The sequence below is a fragment of the Synchiropus splendidus genome, chromosome 18, assembly GCF_027744825.2.
Source record: "Synchiropus splendidus isolate RoL2022-P1 chromosome 18, RoL_Sspl_1.0, whole genome shotgun sequence".
NCBI lineage: Eukaryota > Metazoa > Chordata > Actinopteri > Syngnathiformes > Callionymidae > Synchiropus > Synchiropus splendidus.
Window position 1 is genome coordinate 15,479,130 of NC_071351.1, and position 16,344 is coordinate 15,495,473.

Genomic DNA, 16,344 nt, shown 5'->3' on the forward strand with positions numbered 1-16,344 from the left:
CAACGTTGGTTCGTGTTTCGGATGCTTTGGCTATTTTGAGTCTGCAGAACTGTCACATGGCAATCGTGCTGTGTCTTGGGGCGGAATATGCTGAATGACGTGACGTTGTGTCCACCGGGAATCGGTCTGTAGAACCGTCACGTAGCATAGTGTGTGTGAGACTTCATTGGTCTTCAGCTGATTAGAGTTCTACCGGACTGTATGTCGTGACAGTCCATCAATTAAAGGCAGGGTCTGATCTTTCCACGCAGTTTCCTCAAAGTATTGAGTAAAACCCTTTGAAAGTAGAAATAAAACATTCCAGTCCGTACGGGCCGACAGCACTGTGAAATCACCAACCGATCGCCTGCCCCACTAACCGTGAGGTTTGTCACGGATACAAAGTGGATCTTTTTCCCAGGGTGGTCTCTAACCACCAGCCATTCCAACAACAGCCAAACGCGCTGACCAATTACGTCACAGAGACATGAGAATGAGGATCACGACAAAAAGAGAGACACTTTGAGAAGAGGAACACATGTTGTTCTGAAAAAAATTGAGTGATGGCTCAATTAAAGTAAGACAACAAACTGTGCTACTTCATGGATACACATAAACGATGCACTTGTGACCCAAAGTCGTTAACCAGTCAGGTTACATTGAACACTGCGAGAAGCCCTACAAGAGTAGAGCATCAAAAAATTAGTAAAAACTCATGTTGTTCCTCTCCACGGAAATCTTTAGTAAAAGGCGAAAGATTTATACGATCTGAAGAGAAACATGAGTGAACTATTGACACTGAACCAGAGAAGGAGCTGTATTCTTCCACATCAACCTTTAAGTCATGGTGGCGCCCTCTGCACGGTGCGTGTCTCACAACATCTGGAATGAAGATAAAGGAGCGAAGTCATCCGTCAAAAAGTACTACACAAGATAATGAGATGCAACTTAAACTCCATGAGCAGCTTGTCCACAACGCTCAAGCTGTTTGGGCTTCAAACATCAGGTAATTCTGGAAGCTGACTGCGACGCATAGGTCACAAGGCGAGAAATTCTCCATTCACGTTGTTGGTAGGACTCGAACCTACGCAGGGAAACCCCAATGGATTTCTAGTCCATCGCCTTAACCACTCGGCCACAACAACACCGGAAGCCAGCCACTTCATCATTCATTTTGTTATTGGTTGATTAGAAATCGGTTCGCATCATCTCTCCGTCTTCTTTCAAGCATCAATGATGATGGCTGCTTTTCAAGCAATTGACCTGGGTTCGATTCCCAGCCACTGCACGTACCCCATTCCATTCAATCGTGATTCACAGAACTGGTTTCTTCGGCCCAGTCACATATCCACTGAAGGCACGAGCGATGAAGGCCGTGGAACTGAAATCCATTGGGGATTTCCCCCGTAGCTTCGAGTCTTACCAACAACGCGAGGCGGAGATTGATTTTTTCCCATTGACACCTATGTGTTGGTCGTCCGCGTCCAGCCGAAATGGGACATTTCTGGTGTTGACAGTTGAGGCACAAATATTCTGCCATCCATGGTTTGATGGCAAAAACAATTGGCAAAGCCTGAGAACTGAACCCAGGTCAACTGCTTGGAAGGCAGCTACAGTTTACACAAGAACGGCATTGCACAGATTCCCGTCAAGGAACATTCACTTTCACATAGAGAACTCGACAATACCGGATTTACAAACATGCGGTGTGATGGTGTTTTTGGCTGACTCAGTAAGGCTCCTTAGCTTCTCTATTTCTTTTAGTCCATGTCAAATCAAGATTTGTTTCCACTCAGTTCCACTCTGTACATAAATGGCTGCATCGGTCATGTCTAAAATACAGCAGTGTGAGTGTTATGAATGCAGGTGGGAATACTTGAGCATCATTTGTGGTTGTGGCTCTGTGGAACCATCACGTAATGTAACGTGTAATTACATGGGTCCTCATCTGAGCAACTCAAGCAGCAGCTTTGCGCAGTGGCAGTATCGTAGCCTATGAGGTTTATCCGAGGCGCGATTATTGCTAGTTGAAAACTTTACCCAATACCCCGCCTTGACGACTTGAAATACAGTTGTTACGGCAATTTTTGCTGTCTCTGTGGGGACATGTTTGCTGTTGATGTAACAAAATCCCAAAATTCCCGACTCCTCTGCAAAATAAGAACCTGCCGAGATACGTGATCGTAATCTAGCAAGACCATTTCCGACCGTCCAACGCTTCAAGATTGTGTCCCATTCTTTTTCATTGCGCTGTTTTCGCAGTATTGGACAAAAACCCTCTTGAAACAGAAATAAAAGGTTTCAGTCCACTGGGGATCGCACAAGCGCGCAGTACGATGAAAACACTGAGCACACATTTTTACATTATTTCAGGTCACCAACTCTACTTTGACGTCAAATGTGGCAGAGAACCTTGAAGTTCTTCAGTGAACCAAAGTGGATCTTTATGAATGTAAAAAAAGAAAAGTACCCGGTTTGTCCTTTTCTCGTCACATGCTGCAGAGGATGACACCATGAGTTAAAGGTTTGTGTTGATGAAAGCCATTGGGGCTTTGCTCAATTGTTGATGCTCCTTTTCTTCGAGGTGCTGTTTACTGTGTTCAGCGTGTCCTGGTTTGTGGTTACCATTGGAGTCGGCTCATACGTTCCGCCGTCCATGGTACTGTAGTTGAGCGCTTTCCAGCTATTGCAAGTCTACTCTTCTGACATACCGTAATTTCTGTACTACTCAGTATTTCCAAATTGACAAATGACTGAAAACGTCTCTCGTCCAGATGTTATTGTGGCCGAGTGGTTAAGGCGATGGACTTGAAATCCATTGACTTGTACCGGCGTAATTTCAAGTCCTACCAACAACGTTGGGTCGTGTTTCGGATGCTTTGGCTATTTTGAGTCTGCAGAACTGTCACATGGCAATCGTGCTGTGTCTTGGGGCGGAATATGCTGAATGACGTGACGTTGTGTCCACCGGGAATCGGTCTGTAGAACCGTCACGTAGCATAGTGTGTGTGAGACTTCATTGGTCTTCAGCTGATTAGAGTTCTACCGGACTGTATGTCGTGACAGTCCATCAATTAAAGGCAGGGTCTGATCTTTCCACGCAGTTTCCTCAAAGTATTGAGTAAAACCCTTTGAAAGTAGAAATAAAACATTCCAGTCCGTACGGGCCGACAGCACTGTGAAATCACCAACCGATCGCCTGCCCCACTAACCGTGAGGTTTGTCACGGATACAAAGTGGATCTTTTTCCCAAGGTGGTCTCTAACCACCAGCCATTCCAACAACAGCCAAACGCGCTGACCAATTACGTCACAGAGACATGAGAATGAGGATCACAACAAAAAGAGAGACACTTTGAGACGAGGAACACATGTTGTTCTGAAAAAAATTGAGTGATGGCTCAATTAAAGTAAGACAACAAACTGTGCTACTTCATGGATACACATAAACGATGCACTTGTGACCCAAAGTCGTTAACCAGTCAGGTTACATTGAACACTGCGAGAAGCCCTACAAGAGTAGAGCATCAAAAAATTAGTAAAAACTCATGTTGTTCCTCTCCACGGAAATCTTTAGTAAAAGGCGAAAGATTTATACGATCTGAAGAGAAACATGAGTGAACTACTGACACTGAACCAGAGAAGGAGCTGTATTCTTCCACATCAACCTTTAAGTCATGGTGGCGCCCTCTGCACGGTGCGTGTCTCACAACATCTGGAATGAAGATAAAGGAGCGAAGTCATCCGTCAAAAAGTACTACACAAGATAATGAGATGCAACTTAAACTCCATGAGCAGCTTGTCCACAACGCTCAAGCTGTTTGGGCTTCAAACATCAGGTAATTCTGGAAGCTGACTGCGACGCATAGGTCACAAGGCGAGAAATTCTCCATTCACGTTGTTGGTAGGACTCGAACCTACGCAGGGAAACCCCAATGGATTTCTAGTCCATCGCCTTAACCACTCGGCCACAACAACACCGGAAGCCAGCCACTTCATCATTCATTTTGTTATTGGTTGATTAGAAATGGGTTCGCATCATCTCTCCGTCTTCTTTCAAGCATCAATGATGATGGCTGCTTTTCAAGCAATTGACCTGGGTTCGATTCCCAGCCACTGCACGTACCCCATTCCATTCAATCGTGATTCACAGAACTGGTTTCTTCGGCCCAGTCACATATCCACTGAAGGCACGAGCGATGAAGGCCGTGGAACTGAAATCCATTGGGGATTTCCCCCGTAGCTTCGAGTCTTACCAACAACGCGAGGCGGAGATTGATTTTTTCCCATTGACACCTATGTGTTGGTCGTCCGCGTCCAGCCGAAATGGGACATTTCTGGTGTTGACAGTTGAGGCACAAATATTCTGCCATCCATGGTTTGATGGCAAAAACAATTGGCAAAGCCTGAGAACTGAACCCAGGTCAACTGCTTGGAAGGCAGCTACAGTTTACACAAGAACGGCATTGCACAGATTCCCGTCAAGGAACATTCACTTTCACATAGAGAACTCGACAATACCGGATTTACAAACATGCGGTGTGATGGTGTTTTTGGCTGACTCAGTAAGGCTCCTTAGCTTCTCTATTTCTTTTAGTCCATGTCAAATCAAGATTTGTTTCCACTCAGTTCCACTCTGTACATAAATGGCTGCATCGGTCATGTCTAAAATACAGCAGTGTGAGTGTTATGAATGCAGGTGGGAATACTTGAGCATCATTTGTGGTTGTGGCTCTGTGGAACCATCACGTAATGTAACGTGTAATTACATGGGTCCTCATCTGAGCAACTCAAGCAGCAGCTTTGCGCAGTGGCAGTATCGTAGCCTATGAGGTTTATCCGAGGCGCGATTATTGCTAGTTGAAAACTTTACCCAATACCCCGCCTTGACGACTTGAAATACAGTTGTTACGGCAATTTTTGCTGTCTCTGTGGGGACATGTTTGCTGTTGATGTAACAAAATCCAAAAATTCCCGACTCCTCTGCAAAATAAGAACCTGCCGAGATACGTGATCGTAATCTAGCAAGACCATTTCCGACCGTCCAACGCTTCAAGATTGTGTCCGATTCTTTTTCATTGCGCTGTTTTCGCAGTATTGGACAAAAACCCTCTTGAAACAGAAATAAAAGGTTTCAGTCGACTGGGGATCGCACAAGCGCGCAGTACGATGAAAACACTGAGCACACATTTTTACATTATTTCAGGTCACCAACTCTACTTTGACGTCAAATGTGGTAGAGAACCTTGAAGTTCTTCAGTGAACCAAAGTGGATCTTTATGAATGTAAAAAAAGAAAAGTACCCGGTTTGTCCTTTTCTCGTCACATGCTGCAGAGGACGACACCATGAGTTAAAGGTTTGTGTTGATGAAAGCCATTGGGGCTTTGCTCAATTGTTGATGCTCCTTTTCTTCGAGGTGCTGTTTACTGTGTTCAGCGTATCCTGGTTTGTGGTTACCATTGGAGTCGGCTCATACGTTCCGCCGTACATGGTACTGTAGTTGAGCGCTTTCTAGCTATTGCAAGTCTACTCTTCTGACATACCGTAATTTCTGTACTACTCAGTATTTCCAAATTGACAAATGACTGAAAACGTTTCTCGTCCAGATGTTATTGTGGCCGAGTGGTTAAGGCGATGGACTTGAAATCCATTGACTTGTACCGGCGTAATTTCAAGTCCTACCAACAACGTTGGTTCGTGTTTCGGATCCTTTGGCTATTTTGAGTCTGCAGAACTGTCACATGGCAATCGTGCTGTGTCTTGGGGCGGAATATGCTGAATGACGTGACGTTGTGTCCACCGGGAATCGGTCTGTAGAACCGTCACGTAGCATAGTGTGTGTGAGACTTCATTGGTCTTCAGCTGATTAGAGTTCTACCGGACTGTATGTCGTGACAGTCCTTCAATTAAAGGCAGGGTCTGATCTTTCCACGCAGTTTCCTCAAAGTATTGAGTAAAACCCTTTGAAAGTAGAAATAAAACATTCCAGTCCGTACGGGCCGACAGCACTGTGAAATCACCAACCGATCGCTTGCCCCACTAACCGTGAGGTTTGTCACGGATACAAAGTGGATCTTTTTCCCAAGGTGGTCTCTAACCACCAGCCATTCCAACAACAGCCAAACGCGCTGACCAATTACGTCACAGAGACATGAGAATGAGGATCACGACAAAAAGAGAGACACTTTGAGAAGAGGAACACATGTTGTTCTGAAAAAAATTGAGTGATGGCTCAATTAAAGTAAGACAACAAACTGTGCTACTTCATGGATACACATAAACGATGCACTTGTGACCCAAAGTCGTTAACCAGTCAGGTTACATTGAACACTGCGAGAAGCCCTACAAGAGTAGAGCATCAAAAAATTAGTAAAAACTCATGTTGTTCCTCTCCACGGAAATCTTTAGTAAAAGGCGAAAGATTTATACGATCTGAAGAGAAACATGAGTGAACTACTGACACTGAACCAGAGAAGGAGCTGTATTCTTCCACATCAACCTTTAAGTCATGGTGGCGCCCTCTGCACGGTGCGTGTCTCACAACATCTGGAATGAAGATAAAGGAGCGAAGTCATCCGTCAAAAAGTACTACACAAGATAATGAGATGCGACTTAAACTCCATGAGCAGCTTGTCCACAACGCTCAAGCTGTTTGGGCTTCAAACATCAGGTAATTCTGGAAGCTGACTGCGACGCATAGGTCACAAGGCGAGAAATTCTCCATTCACGTTGTTGGTAGGACTCGAACCTACGCAGGGAAACCCCAATGGATTTCTAGTCCATCGCCTTAACCACTCGGCCACAACAACACCGGAAGCCAGCCACTTCATCATTCATTTTGTTATTGGTTGATTAGAAATCGGTTCGCATCATCTCTCCGTCTTCTTTCAAGCATCAATGATGATGGCTGCTTTTCAAGCAATTGACCTGGGTTCGATTCCCAGCCACTGCACGTACCCCATTCCATTCAATCGTGATTCACAGAACTGGTTTCTTCGGCCCAGTCACATATCCACTGAAGGCACGAGCGATGAAGGCCGTGGAACTGAAATCCATTGGGGATTTCCCCCGTAGCTTCGAGTCTTACCAACAACGCGAGGCGGAGATTGACTTTTATCCCATTGACACCTATGTGTTGGTCGTCCGCGTCCAGCCGAAATGGGACATTTCTGGTGTTGACAGTTGAGGCACAAATATTCTGCCATCCATGGTTTGATGGCAAAAACAATTGGCAAAGCCTGAGAACTGAACCCAGGTCAACTGCTTGGAAGGCAGCTACAGTTTACACAAGAACGGCATTGCACAGATTCCCGTCAAGGAACATTCACTTTCACATAGAGAACTCGACAATACCGGATTTACAAACATGCGGTGTGATGGTGTTTTTGGCTGACTCAGTAAGGCTCCTTAGCTTCTCTATTTCTTTTAGTCCATGTCAAATCAAGATTTGTTTCCACTCAGTTCCACTCTGTACATAAATGGCTGCATCGGTCATGTCTAAAATACAGCAGTGTGAGTGTTATGAATGCAGGTGGGAATACTTGAGCATCATTTGTGGTTGTGGCTCTGTGGAACCATCACGTAATGTAACGTGTAATTACATGGGTCCTCATCTGAGCAACTCAAGCAGCAGCTTTGCGCAGTGGCAGTATCGTAGCCTATGAGGTTTATCCGAGGCGCGATTATTGCTAGTTGAAAACTTTACCCAATACCCTGCCTTGGCCACTTGAAATACAGTTGTTACGGCAATTTTTGCTGTCTCTGTGGGGACATGTTTGCTGTTGATGTAACAAAATCCAAAAATTCCCGACTCCTCTGCAAAATAAGAACCTGCCGAGATACGTGATCGTAATCTAGCAAGACCATTTCCGACCGTCCAACGCTTCAAGATTGTGTCCGATTCTTTTTCATTGCGCTGTTTTCGCAGTATTGGACAAAAACCCTCTTGAAACAGAAATAAAAGGTTTCAGTCCACTGGGGATCGCACAAGCGCGCAGTACGATGAAAACACTGAGCACACATTTTTACATTATTTCAGGTCACCAACTCTACTTTGACGTCAAATGTGGCAGAGAACCTTGAAGTTCTTCAGTGAACCAAAGTGGATCTTTATGAATGTAAAAAAAGAAAAGTACCCGGTTTGTCCTTTTCTCGTCACATGCTGCAGAGGATGACACCATGAGTTAAAGGTTTGTGTTGATGAAAGCCATTGGGGCTTTGCTCAGTTGTTGATGCTCCTTTTCTTCGAGGTGCTGTTTACTGTGTTCAGCGTATCCTGGTTTGTGGTTACCATTGGAGTCGGCTCATACGTTCCGCTGTACATGGTACTGTAGTTGAGCGCTTTCCAGCTATTGCAAGTCTACTCTTCTGACATACCGTAATTTCTGTACTACTCAGTATTTCCAAATTGACAAATGACTGAAAACGTCTCTCGTCCAGATGTTATTGTGGCCGAGTGGTTAAGGCGATGGACTTGAAATCCATTGACTTGTACCGGCGTAATTTCAAGTCCTACCAACAACGTTGGGTCGTGTTTCGGATGCTTTGGCTATTTTGAGTCTGCAGAACTGTCACATGGCAATCGTGCTGTGTCTTGGGGCGGAATATGCTGAATGACGTGACGTTGTGTCCACCGGGAATCGGTCTGTAGAACCGTCACGTAGCATAGTGTGTGTGAGACTTCATTGGTCTTCAGCTGATTAGAGTTCTACCGGACTGTATGTCGTGACAGTCCATCAATTAAAGGCAGGGTCTGATCTTTCCACGCAGTTTCCTCAAAGTATTGAGTAAAACCCTTTGAAAGTAGAAATAAAACATTCCAGTCCGTACGGGCCGACAGCACTGTGAAATCACCAACCGATCGCCTGCCCCACTAACCGTGAGGTTTGTCACGGATACAAAGTGGATCTTTTTCCCAAGGTGGTCTCTAACCACCAGCCATTCCAACAACAGCCAAACGCGCTGACCAATTACGTCACAGAGACATGAGAATGAGGATCACAACAAAAAGAGAGACACTTTGAGACGAGGAACACATGTTGTTCTGAAAAAAATTGAGTGATGGCTCAATTAAAGTAAGACAACAAACTGTGCTACTTCATGGATACACATAAACGATGCACTTGTGACCCAAAGTCGTTAACCAGTCAGGTTACATTGAACACTGCGAGAAGCCCTACAAGAGTAGAGCATCAAAAAATTAGTAAAAACTCATGTTGTTCCTCTCCACGGAAATCTTTAGTAAAAGGCGAAAGATTTATACGATCTGAAGAGAAACATGAGTGAACTACTGACACTGAACCAGAGAAGGAGCTGTATTCTTCCACATCAACCTTTAAGTCATGGTGGCGCCCTCTGCACGGTGCGTGTCTCACAACATCTGGAATGAAGATAAAGGAGCGAAGTCATCCGTCAAAAAGTACTACACAAGATAATGAGATGCAACTTAAACTCCATGAGCAGCTTGTCCACAACGCTCAAGCTGTTTGGGCTTCAAACATCAGGTAATTCTGGAAGCTGACTGCGACGCATAGGTCACAAGGCGAGAAATTCTCCATTCACGTTGTTGGTAGGACTCGAACCTACGCAGGGAAACCCCAATGGATTTCTAGTCCATCGCCTTAACCACTCGGCCACAACAACACCGGAAGCCAGCCACTTCATCATTCATTTTGTTATTGGTTGATTAGAAATCGGTTCGCATCATCTCTCCGTCTTCTTTCAAGCATCAATGATGATGGCTGCTTTTCAAGCAATTGACCTGGGTTCGATTCCCAGCCACTGCACGTACCCCATTCCATTCAATCGTGATTCACAGAACTGGTTTCTTCGGCCCAGTCACATATCCACTGAAGGCACGAGCGATGAAGGCCGTGGAACTGAAATCCATTGGGGATTTCCCCCGTAGCTTCGAGTCTTACCAACAACGCGAGGCGGAGATTGATTTTTATCCCATTGACACCTATGTGTTGGTCGTCCGCGTCCAGCCGAAATGGGACATTTCTGGTGTTGACAGTTGAGGCACAAATATTCTGCCATCCATGGTTTGATGGCAAAAACAATTGGCAAAGCCTGAGAACTGAACCCAGGTCAACTGCTTGGAAGGCAGCTACAGTTTACACAAGAACGGCATTGCACAGATTCCCGTCAAGGAACATTCACTTTCACATAGAGAACTCGACAATACCGGATTTACAAACATGCGGTGTGATGGTGTTTTTGGCTGACTCAGTAAGGCTCCTTAGCTTCTCTATTTCTTTTAGTCCATGTCAAATCAAGATTTGTTTCCACTCAGTTCCACTCTGTACATAAATGGCTGCATCGGTCATGTCTAAAATACAGCAGTGTGAGTGTTATGAATGCAGGTGGGAATACTTGAGCATCATTTGTGGTTGTGGCTCTGTGGAACCATCACGTAATGTAACGTGTAATTACATGGGTCCTCATCTGAGCAACTCAAGCAGCAGCTTTGCGCAGTGGCAGTATCGTAGCCTATGAGGTTTATCCGAGGCGCGATTATTGCTAGTTGAAAACTTTACCCAATACCCCGCCTTGACGACTTGAAATACAGTTGTTACGGCAATTTTTGCTGTCTCTGTGGGGACATGTTTGCTGTTGATGTAACAAAATCCAAAAATTCCCGACTCCTCTGCAAAATAAGAACCTGCCGAGATACGTGATCGTAATCTAGCAAGACCATTTCCGACCGTCCAACGCTTCAAGATTGTGTCCGATTCTTTTTCATTGCGCTGTTTTCGCAGTATTGGACAAAAACCCTCTTGAAACAGAAATAAAAGGTTTCAGTCCACTGGGGATCGCACAAGCGCGCAGTACGATGAAAACACTGAGCACACATTTTTACATTATTTCAGGTCACCAACTCTACTTTGACGTCAAATGTGGCAGAGAACCTTGAAGTTCTTCAGTGAACCAAAGTGGATCTTTATGAATGTAAAAAAAGAAAAGTACCCGGTTTGTCCTTTTCTCGTCACATGCTGCAGAGGATGACACCATGAGTTAAAGGTTTGTGTTGATGAAAGCCATTGGGGCTTTGCTCAGTTGTTGATGCTCCTTTTCTTCGAGGTGCTGTTTACTGTGTTCAGCGTGTCCTGGTTTGTGGTTACCATTGGAGTCGGCTCATACGTTCCGCCGTACATGGTACTGTAGTTGAGCGCTTTCCAGCTATTGCAAGTCTACTCTTCTGACATACCGTAATTTCTGTACTACTCAGTATTTCCAAATTGACAAATGACTGAAAACGTCTCTCGTCCAGATGTTATTGTGGCCGAGTGGTTAAGGCGATGGACTTGAAATCCATTGACTTGTACCGGCGTAATTTCAAGTCCTACCAACAACGTTGGGTCGTGTTTCGGATGCTTTGGCTATTTTGAGTCTGCAGAACTGTCACATGGCAATCGTGCTGTGTCTTGGGGCGGAATATGCTGAATGACGTGACGTTGTGTCCACCGGGAATCGGTCTGTAGAACCGTCACGTAGCATAGTGTGTGTGAGACTTCATTGGTCTTCAGCTGATTAGAGTTCTACCGGACTGTATGTCGTGACAGTCCATCAATTAAAGGCAGGGTCTGATCTTTCCACGCAGTTTCCTCAAAGTATTGAGTAAAACCCTTTGAAAGTAGAAATAAAACATTCCAGTCAGTACGGGCCGACAGCACTGTGAAATCACCAACCTATCGCCTGCCCCACTAACCGTGAGGTTTGTCACGGATACAAAGTGGATCTTTTTCCCAAGGTGGTCTCTAACCACCAGCCATTCCAACAACAGCCAAACGCGCTGACCAATTACGTCACAGAGACATGAGAATGAGGATCACAACAAAAAGAGAGACACTTTGAGACGAGGAACACATGTTGTTCTGAAAAAAATTGAGTGATGGCTCAATTAAAGTAAGACAACAAACTGTGCTACTTCATGGATACACATAAACGATGCACTTGTGACCCAAAGTCGTTAACCAGTCAGGTTACATTGAACACTGCGAGAAGCCCTACAAGAGTAGAGCATCAAAAAATTAGTAAAAACTCATGGTGTTCCTCTCCACGGAAATCTTTAGTAAAAGGCGAAAGATTTATACGATCTGAAGAGAAACATGAGTGAACTACTGACACTGAACCAGAGAAGGAGCTGTATTCTTCCACATCAACCTTTAAGTCATGGTGGCGCCCTCTGCACGGTGCGTGTCTCACAACATCTGGAATGAAGATAAAGGAGCGAAGTCATCCGTCAAAAAGTACTACACAAGATAATGAGATGCAACTTAAACTCCATGAGCAGCTTGTCCACAACGCTCAAGCTGTTTGGGCTTCAAACATCAGGTAATTCTGGAAGCTGACTGCGACGCATAGGTCACAAGGCGAGAAATTCTCCATTCACGTTGTTGGTAGGACTCGAACCTACGCAGGGAAACCCCAATGGATTTCTAGTCCATCGCCTTAACCACTCGGCCACAACAACACCGGAAGCCAGCCACTTCATCATTCATTTTGTTATTGGTTGATTAGAAATCGGTTCGCATCATCTCTCCGTCTTCTTTCAAGCATCAATGATGATGGCTGCTTTTCAAGCAATTGACCTGGGTTCGATTCCCAGCCACTGCACGTACCCCATTCCATTCAATCGTGATTCACAGAACTGGTTTCTTCGGCCCAGTCACATATCCACTGAAGGCACGAGCGATGAAGGCCGTGGAACTGAAATCCATTGGGGATTTCCCCCGTAGCTTCGAGTCTTACCAACAACGCGAGGCGGAGATTGATTTTTTCCCATTGACACCTATGTGTTGGTCGTCCGCGTCCAGCCGAAATGGGACATTTCTGGTGTTGACAGTTGAGGCACAAATATTCTGCCATCCATGGTTTGATGGCAAAAACAATTGGCAAAGCCTGAGAACTGAACCCAGGTCAACTGCTTGGAAGGCAGCTACAGTTTACACAAGAACGGCATTGCACAGATTCCCGTCAAGGAACATTCACTTTCACATAGAGAACTCGACAATACCGGATTTACAAACATGCGGTGTGATGGTGTTTTTGGCTGACTCAGTAAGGCTCCTTAGCTTCTCTATTTCTTTTAGTCCATGTCAAATCAAGATTTGTTTCCACTCAGTTCCACTCTGTACATAAATGGCTGCATCGGTCATGTCTAAAATACAGCAGTGTGAGTGTTATGAATGCAGGTGGGAATACTTGAGCATCATTTGTGGTTGTGGCTCTGTGGAACCATCACGTAATGTAACGTGTAATTACATGGGTCCTCATCTGAGCAACTCAAGCAGCAGCTTTGCGCAGTGGCAGTATCGTAGCCTATGAGGTTTATCCGAGGCGCGATTATTGCTAGTTGAAAACTTTACCCAATACCCCGCCTTGACGACTTGAAATACAGTTGTTACGGCAATTTTTGCTGTCTCTGTGGGGACATGTTTGCTGTTGATGTAACAAAATCCAAAAATTCCCGACTCCTCTGCAAAATAAGAACCTGCCGAGATACGTGATCGTAATCTAGCAAGACCATTTCCGACCGTCCAACGCTTCAAGATTGTGTCCGATTCTTTTTCATTGCGCTGTTTTCGCAGTATTGGACAAAAACCCTCTTGAAACAGAAATAAAAGGTTTCAGTCCACTGGGGATCGCACAAGCGCGCAGTACGATGAAAACACTGAGCACACATTTTTACATTATTTCAGGTCACCAACTCTACTTTGACGTCAAATGTGGCAGAGAACCTTGAAGTTCTTCAGTGAACCAAAGTGGATCTTTATGAATGTAAAAAAAGAAAAGTACCCGGTTTGTCCTTTTCTCGTCACATGCTGCAGAGGATGACACCATGAGTTAAAGGTTTGTGTTGATGAAAGCCATTGGGGCTTTGCTCAATTGTTGATGCTCCTTTTCTTCGAGGTGCTGTTTACTGTGTTCAGCGTATCCTGGTTTGTGGTTACCATTGGAGTCGGCTCATACGTTCCGCCGAACATGGTACTGTAGTTGAGCGCTTTCCAGCTATTGCAAGTCTACTCTTCTGACATACCGTAATTTCTGTACTACTCAGTATTTCCAAATTGACAAATGACTGAAAACGTCTCTCGTCCAGATGTTATTGTGGCCGAGTGGTTAAGGCGATGGACTTGAAATCCATTGACTTGTACCGGCGTAATTTCAAGTCCTACCAACAACGTTGGTTCGTGTTTCGGATGCTTTGGCTATTTTGAGTCTGCAGAACTGTCACATGGCAATCGTGCTGTGTCTTGGGGCGGAATATGCTGAATGACGTGACGTTGTGTCCACCGGGAATCGGTCTGTAGAACCGTCACGTAGCATAGTGTGTGTGAGACTTCATTGGTCTTCAGCTGATTAGAGTTCTACCGGACTGTATGTCGTGACAGTCCATCAATTAAAGGCAGGGTCTGATCTTTCCACGCAGTTTCCTCAAAGTATTGAGTAAAACCCTTTGAAAGTAGAAATAAAACATTCCAGTCCGTACGGGCCGACAGCACTGTGAAATCACCAACCGATCGCCTGCCCCACTAACCGTGAGGTTTGTCACGGATACAAAGTGGATCTTTTTCCCAAGGTGGTCTCTAACCACCAGCCATTCCAACAACAGCCAAACGCGCTGACCAATTACGTCACAGAGACATGAGAATGAGGATCACGACAAAAAGAGAGACACTTTGAGAAGAGGAACACATGTTGTTCTGAAAAAAATTGAGTGATGGCTCAATTAAAGTAAGACAACAAACTGTGCTACTTCATGGATACACATAAACGATGCACTTGTGACCCAAAGTCGTTAACCAGTCAGGTTACATTGAACACTGCGAGAAGCCCTACAAGAGTAGAGCATCAAAAAATTAGTAAAAACTCATGTTGTTCCTCTCCACGGAAATCTTTAGTAAAAGGCGAAAGATTTATACGATCTGAAGAGAAACATGAGTGAACTACTGACACTGAACCAGAGAAGGAGCTGTATTCTTCCACATCAACCTTTAAGTCATGGTGGCGCCCTCTGCACGGTGCGTGTCTCACAACATCTGGAATGAAGATAAAGGAGCGAAGTCATCCGTCAAAAAGTACTACACAAGATAATGAGATGCGACTTAAACTCCATGAGCAGCTTGTCCACAACGCTCAAGCTGTTTGGGCTTCAAACATCAGGTAATTCTGGAAGCTGACTGCGACGCATAGGTCACAAGGCGAGAAATTCTCCATTCACGTTGTTGGTAGGACTCGAACCTACGCAGGGAAACCCCAATGGATTTCTAGTCCATCGCCTTAACCACTCGGCCACAACAACACCGGAAGCCAGCCACTTCATCATTCATTTTGTTATTGGTTGATTAGAAATCGGTTCGCATCATCTCTCCGTCTTCTTTCAAGCATCAATGATGATGGCTGCTTTTCAAGCAATTGACCTGGGTTCGATTCCCAGCCACTGCACGTACCCCATTCCATTCAATCGTGATTCACAGAACTGGTTTCTTCGGCCCAGTCACATATCCACTGAAGGCACGAGCGATGAAGGCCGTGGAACTGAAATCCATTGGGGATTTCCCCCGTAGCTTCGAGTCTTACCAACAACGCGAGGCGGAGATTGATTTTTATCCCATTGACACCTATGTGTTGGTCGTCCGCGTCCAGCCGAAATGGGACATTTCTGGTGTTCACAGTTGAGGCACAAATATTCTGCCATCCATGGTTTGATGGCAAAACAATTGGCAAAGCCTGAGAACTGAACCCAGGTCAACTGCCTGGAAGGCAGCTACAGTTTACACAAGAACGGCATTGCACAGATTCCCGTCAAGGAACATTCACTTTCACATAGAGAACTCGGCAATACCGGATTTACAAACATGCGGTGCGATGGTGTTTTTGGCTGACTCAGTAAGGCTCCTTAGCTTCTCTATTTCTTTTAGTCCATGTCAAATCAAGATTTGTTTCCACTCAGTTCCACTCTGTACATAAATGGCTGCATCGGTCATGTCTAAAATACAGCAGTGTGAGTGTTATGAATGCAGGTGGGAATACTTGAGCATCATTTGTGGTTGTGGCTCTGTGGAACCATCACGTAATGTAACGTGTAATTACATGGGTCCTCATCTGAGCAACTCAAGCAGCAGCTTTGCGCAGTGGCAGTATCGTAGCCTATGAGGTTTATCCGAGGCGCGATTATTGCTAGTTGAAAACTTTACCCAATACCCCGCCTTGACGACTTGAAATACAGTTGTTACGGCAATTTTTGCTGTCTCTGTGGGGACATGTTTGCTGTTGATGTAACAAAATCCAAAAATTCCCGACTCCTCTGCAAAATAAGAACCTGCCGAGATACGTGATCGTAATCTAGCAAGACCATTT

The 16,344-nt window shown here is 45.0% G+C and overlaps 18 non-coding genes across 18 annotated transcripts; 6 read left to right on the forward strand and 12 right to left on the reverse strand.

The window, feature by feature from the left end:
- Positions 1–653: 653 nt before the first annotated feature.
- LOC128750261 (U5 spliceosomal RNA) lies at positions 654–766 on the reverse strand. The gene has a single exon (XR_008413066.1). It is a non-coding gene; the product is annotated as a U5 spliceosomal RNA (small nuclear RNA).
- Positions 767–1,042: 276 nt separating this feature from the next.
- Positions 1,043–1,124, reverse strand: trnas-aga (transfer RNA serine (anticodon AGA)). The gene has a single exon. It is a non-coding gene; the product is annotated as a tRNA-Ser (tRNA).
- Positions 1,125–1,945: 821 nt separating this feature from the next.
- LOC128750327 (U4 spliceosomal RNA) lies at positions 1,946–2,084 on the forward strand. The gene has a single exon (XR_008413128.1). It is a non-coding gene; the product is annotated as a U4 spliceosomal RNA (small nuclear RNA).
- Positions 2,085–3,485: 1,401 nt separating this feature from the next.
- Positions 3,486–3,598, reverse strand: LOC128750262 (U5 spliceosomal RNA). Its single transcript, XR_008413067.1, has one exon. It is a non-coding gene; the product is annotated as a U5 spliceosomal RNA (small nuclear RNA).
- Positions 3,599–3,874: 276 nt separating this feature from the next.
- trnas-aga (transfer RNA serine (anticodon AGA)) lies at positions 3,875–3,956 on the reverse strand. Its single transcript has one exon. It is a non-coding gene; the product is annotated as a tRNA-Ser (tRNA).
- An 821-nt stretch (positions 3,957–4,777) lies between these two features.
- Positions 4,778–4,916, forward strand: LOC128750329 (U4 spliceosomal RNA). Its single transcript, XR_008413130.1, has one exon. It is a non-coding gene; the product is annotated as a U4 spliceosomal RNA (small nuclear RNA).
- A 1,401-nt stretch (positions 4,917–6,317) lies between these two features.
- Positions 6,318–6,430, reverse strand: LOC128750264 (U5 spliceosomal RNA). The gene has a single exon (XR_008413068.1). It is a non-coding gene; the product is annotated as a U5 spliceosomal RNA (small nuclear RNA).
- A 276-nt stretch (positions 6,431–6,706) lies between these two features.
- Positions 6,707–6,788, reverse strand: trnas-aga (transfer RNA serine (anticodon AGA)). Its single transcript has one exon. It is a non-coding gene; the product is annotated as a tRNA-Ser (tRNA).
- An 822-nt stretch (positions 6,789–7,610) lies between these two features.
- LOC128750238 (U4 spliceosomal RNA) lies at positions 7,611–7,749 on the forward strand. The gene has a single exon (XR_008413044.1). It is a non-coding gene; the product is annotated as a U4 spliceosomal RNA (small nuclear RNA).
- A 1,401-nt stretch (positions 7,750–9,150) lies between these two features.
- On the reverse strand, positions 9,151–9,263 carry LOC128750265 (U5 spliceosomal RNA). The gene has a single exon (XR_008413069.1). It is a non-coding gene; the product is annotated as a U5 spliceosomal RNA (small nuclear RNA).
- A 276-nt stretch (positions 9,264–9,539) lies between these two features.
- Positions 9,540–9,621, reverse strand: trnas-aga (transfer RNA serine (anticodon AGA)). The gene has a single exon. It is a non-coding gene; the product is annotated as a tRNA-Ser (tRNA).
- An 822-nt stretch (positions 9,622–10,443) lies between these two features.
- Positions 10,444–10,582, forward strand: LOC128750330 (U4 spliceosomal RNA). Its single transcript, XR_008413131.1, has one exon. It is a non-coding gene; the product is annotated as a U4 spliceosomal RNA (small nuclear RNA).
- Positions 10,583–11,983: 1,401 nt separating this feature from the next.
- LOC128750307 (U5 spliceosomal RNA) lies at positions 11,984–12,097 on the reverse strand. The gene has a single exon (XR_008413110.1). It is a non-coding gene; the product is annotated as a U5 spliceosomal RNA (small nuclear RNA).
- Positions 12,098–12,372: 275 nt separating this feature from the next.
- Positions 12,373–12,454, reverse strand: trnas-aga (transfer RNA serine (anticodon AGA)). Its single transcript has one exon. It is a non-coding gene; the product is annotated as a tRNA-Ser (tRNA).
- An 821-nt stretch (positions 12,455–13,275) lies between these two features.
- LOC128750331 (U4 spliceosomal RNA) lies at positions 13,276–13,414 on the forward strand. Its single transcript, XR_008413132.1, has one exon. It is a non-coding gene; the product is annotated as a U4 spliceosomal RNA (small nuclear RNA).
- A 1,401-nt stretch (positions 13,415–14,815) lies between these two features.
- Positions 14,816–14,928, reverse strand: LOC128750266 (U5 spliceosomal RNA). Its single transcript, XR_008413070.1, has one exon. It is a non-coding gene; the product is annotated as a U5 spliceosomal RNA (small nuclear RNA).
- A 276-nt stretch (positions 14,929–15,204) lies between these two features.
- trnas-aga (transfer RNA serine (anticodon AGA)) lies at positions 15,205–15,286 on the reverse strand. Its single transcript has one exon. It is a non-coding gene; the product is annotated as a tRNA-Ser (tRNA).
- Positions 15,287–16,107: 821 nt separating this feature from the next.
- On the forward strand, positions 16,108–16,246 carry LOC128750332 (U4 spliceosomal RNA). The gene has a single exon (XR_008413133.1). It is a non-coding gene; the product is annotated as a U4 spliceosomal RNA (small nuclear RNA).
- The last annotated feature ends 98 nt before the right edge of the window (positions 16,247–16,344 follow it).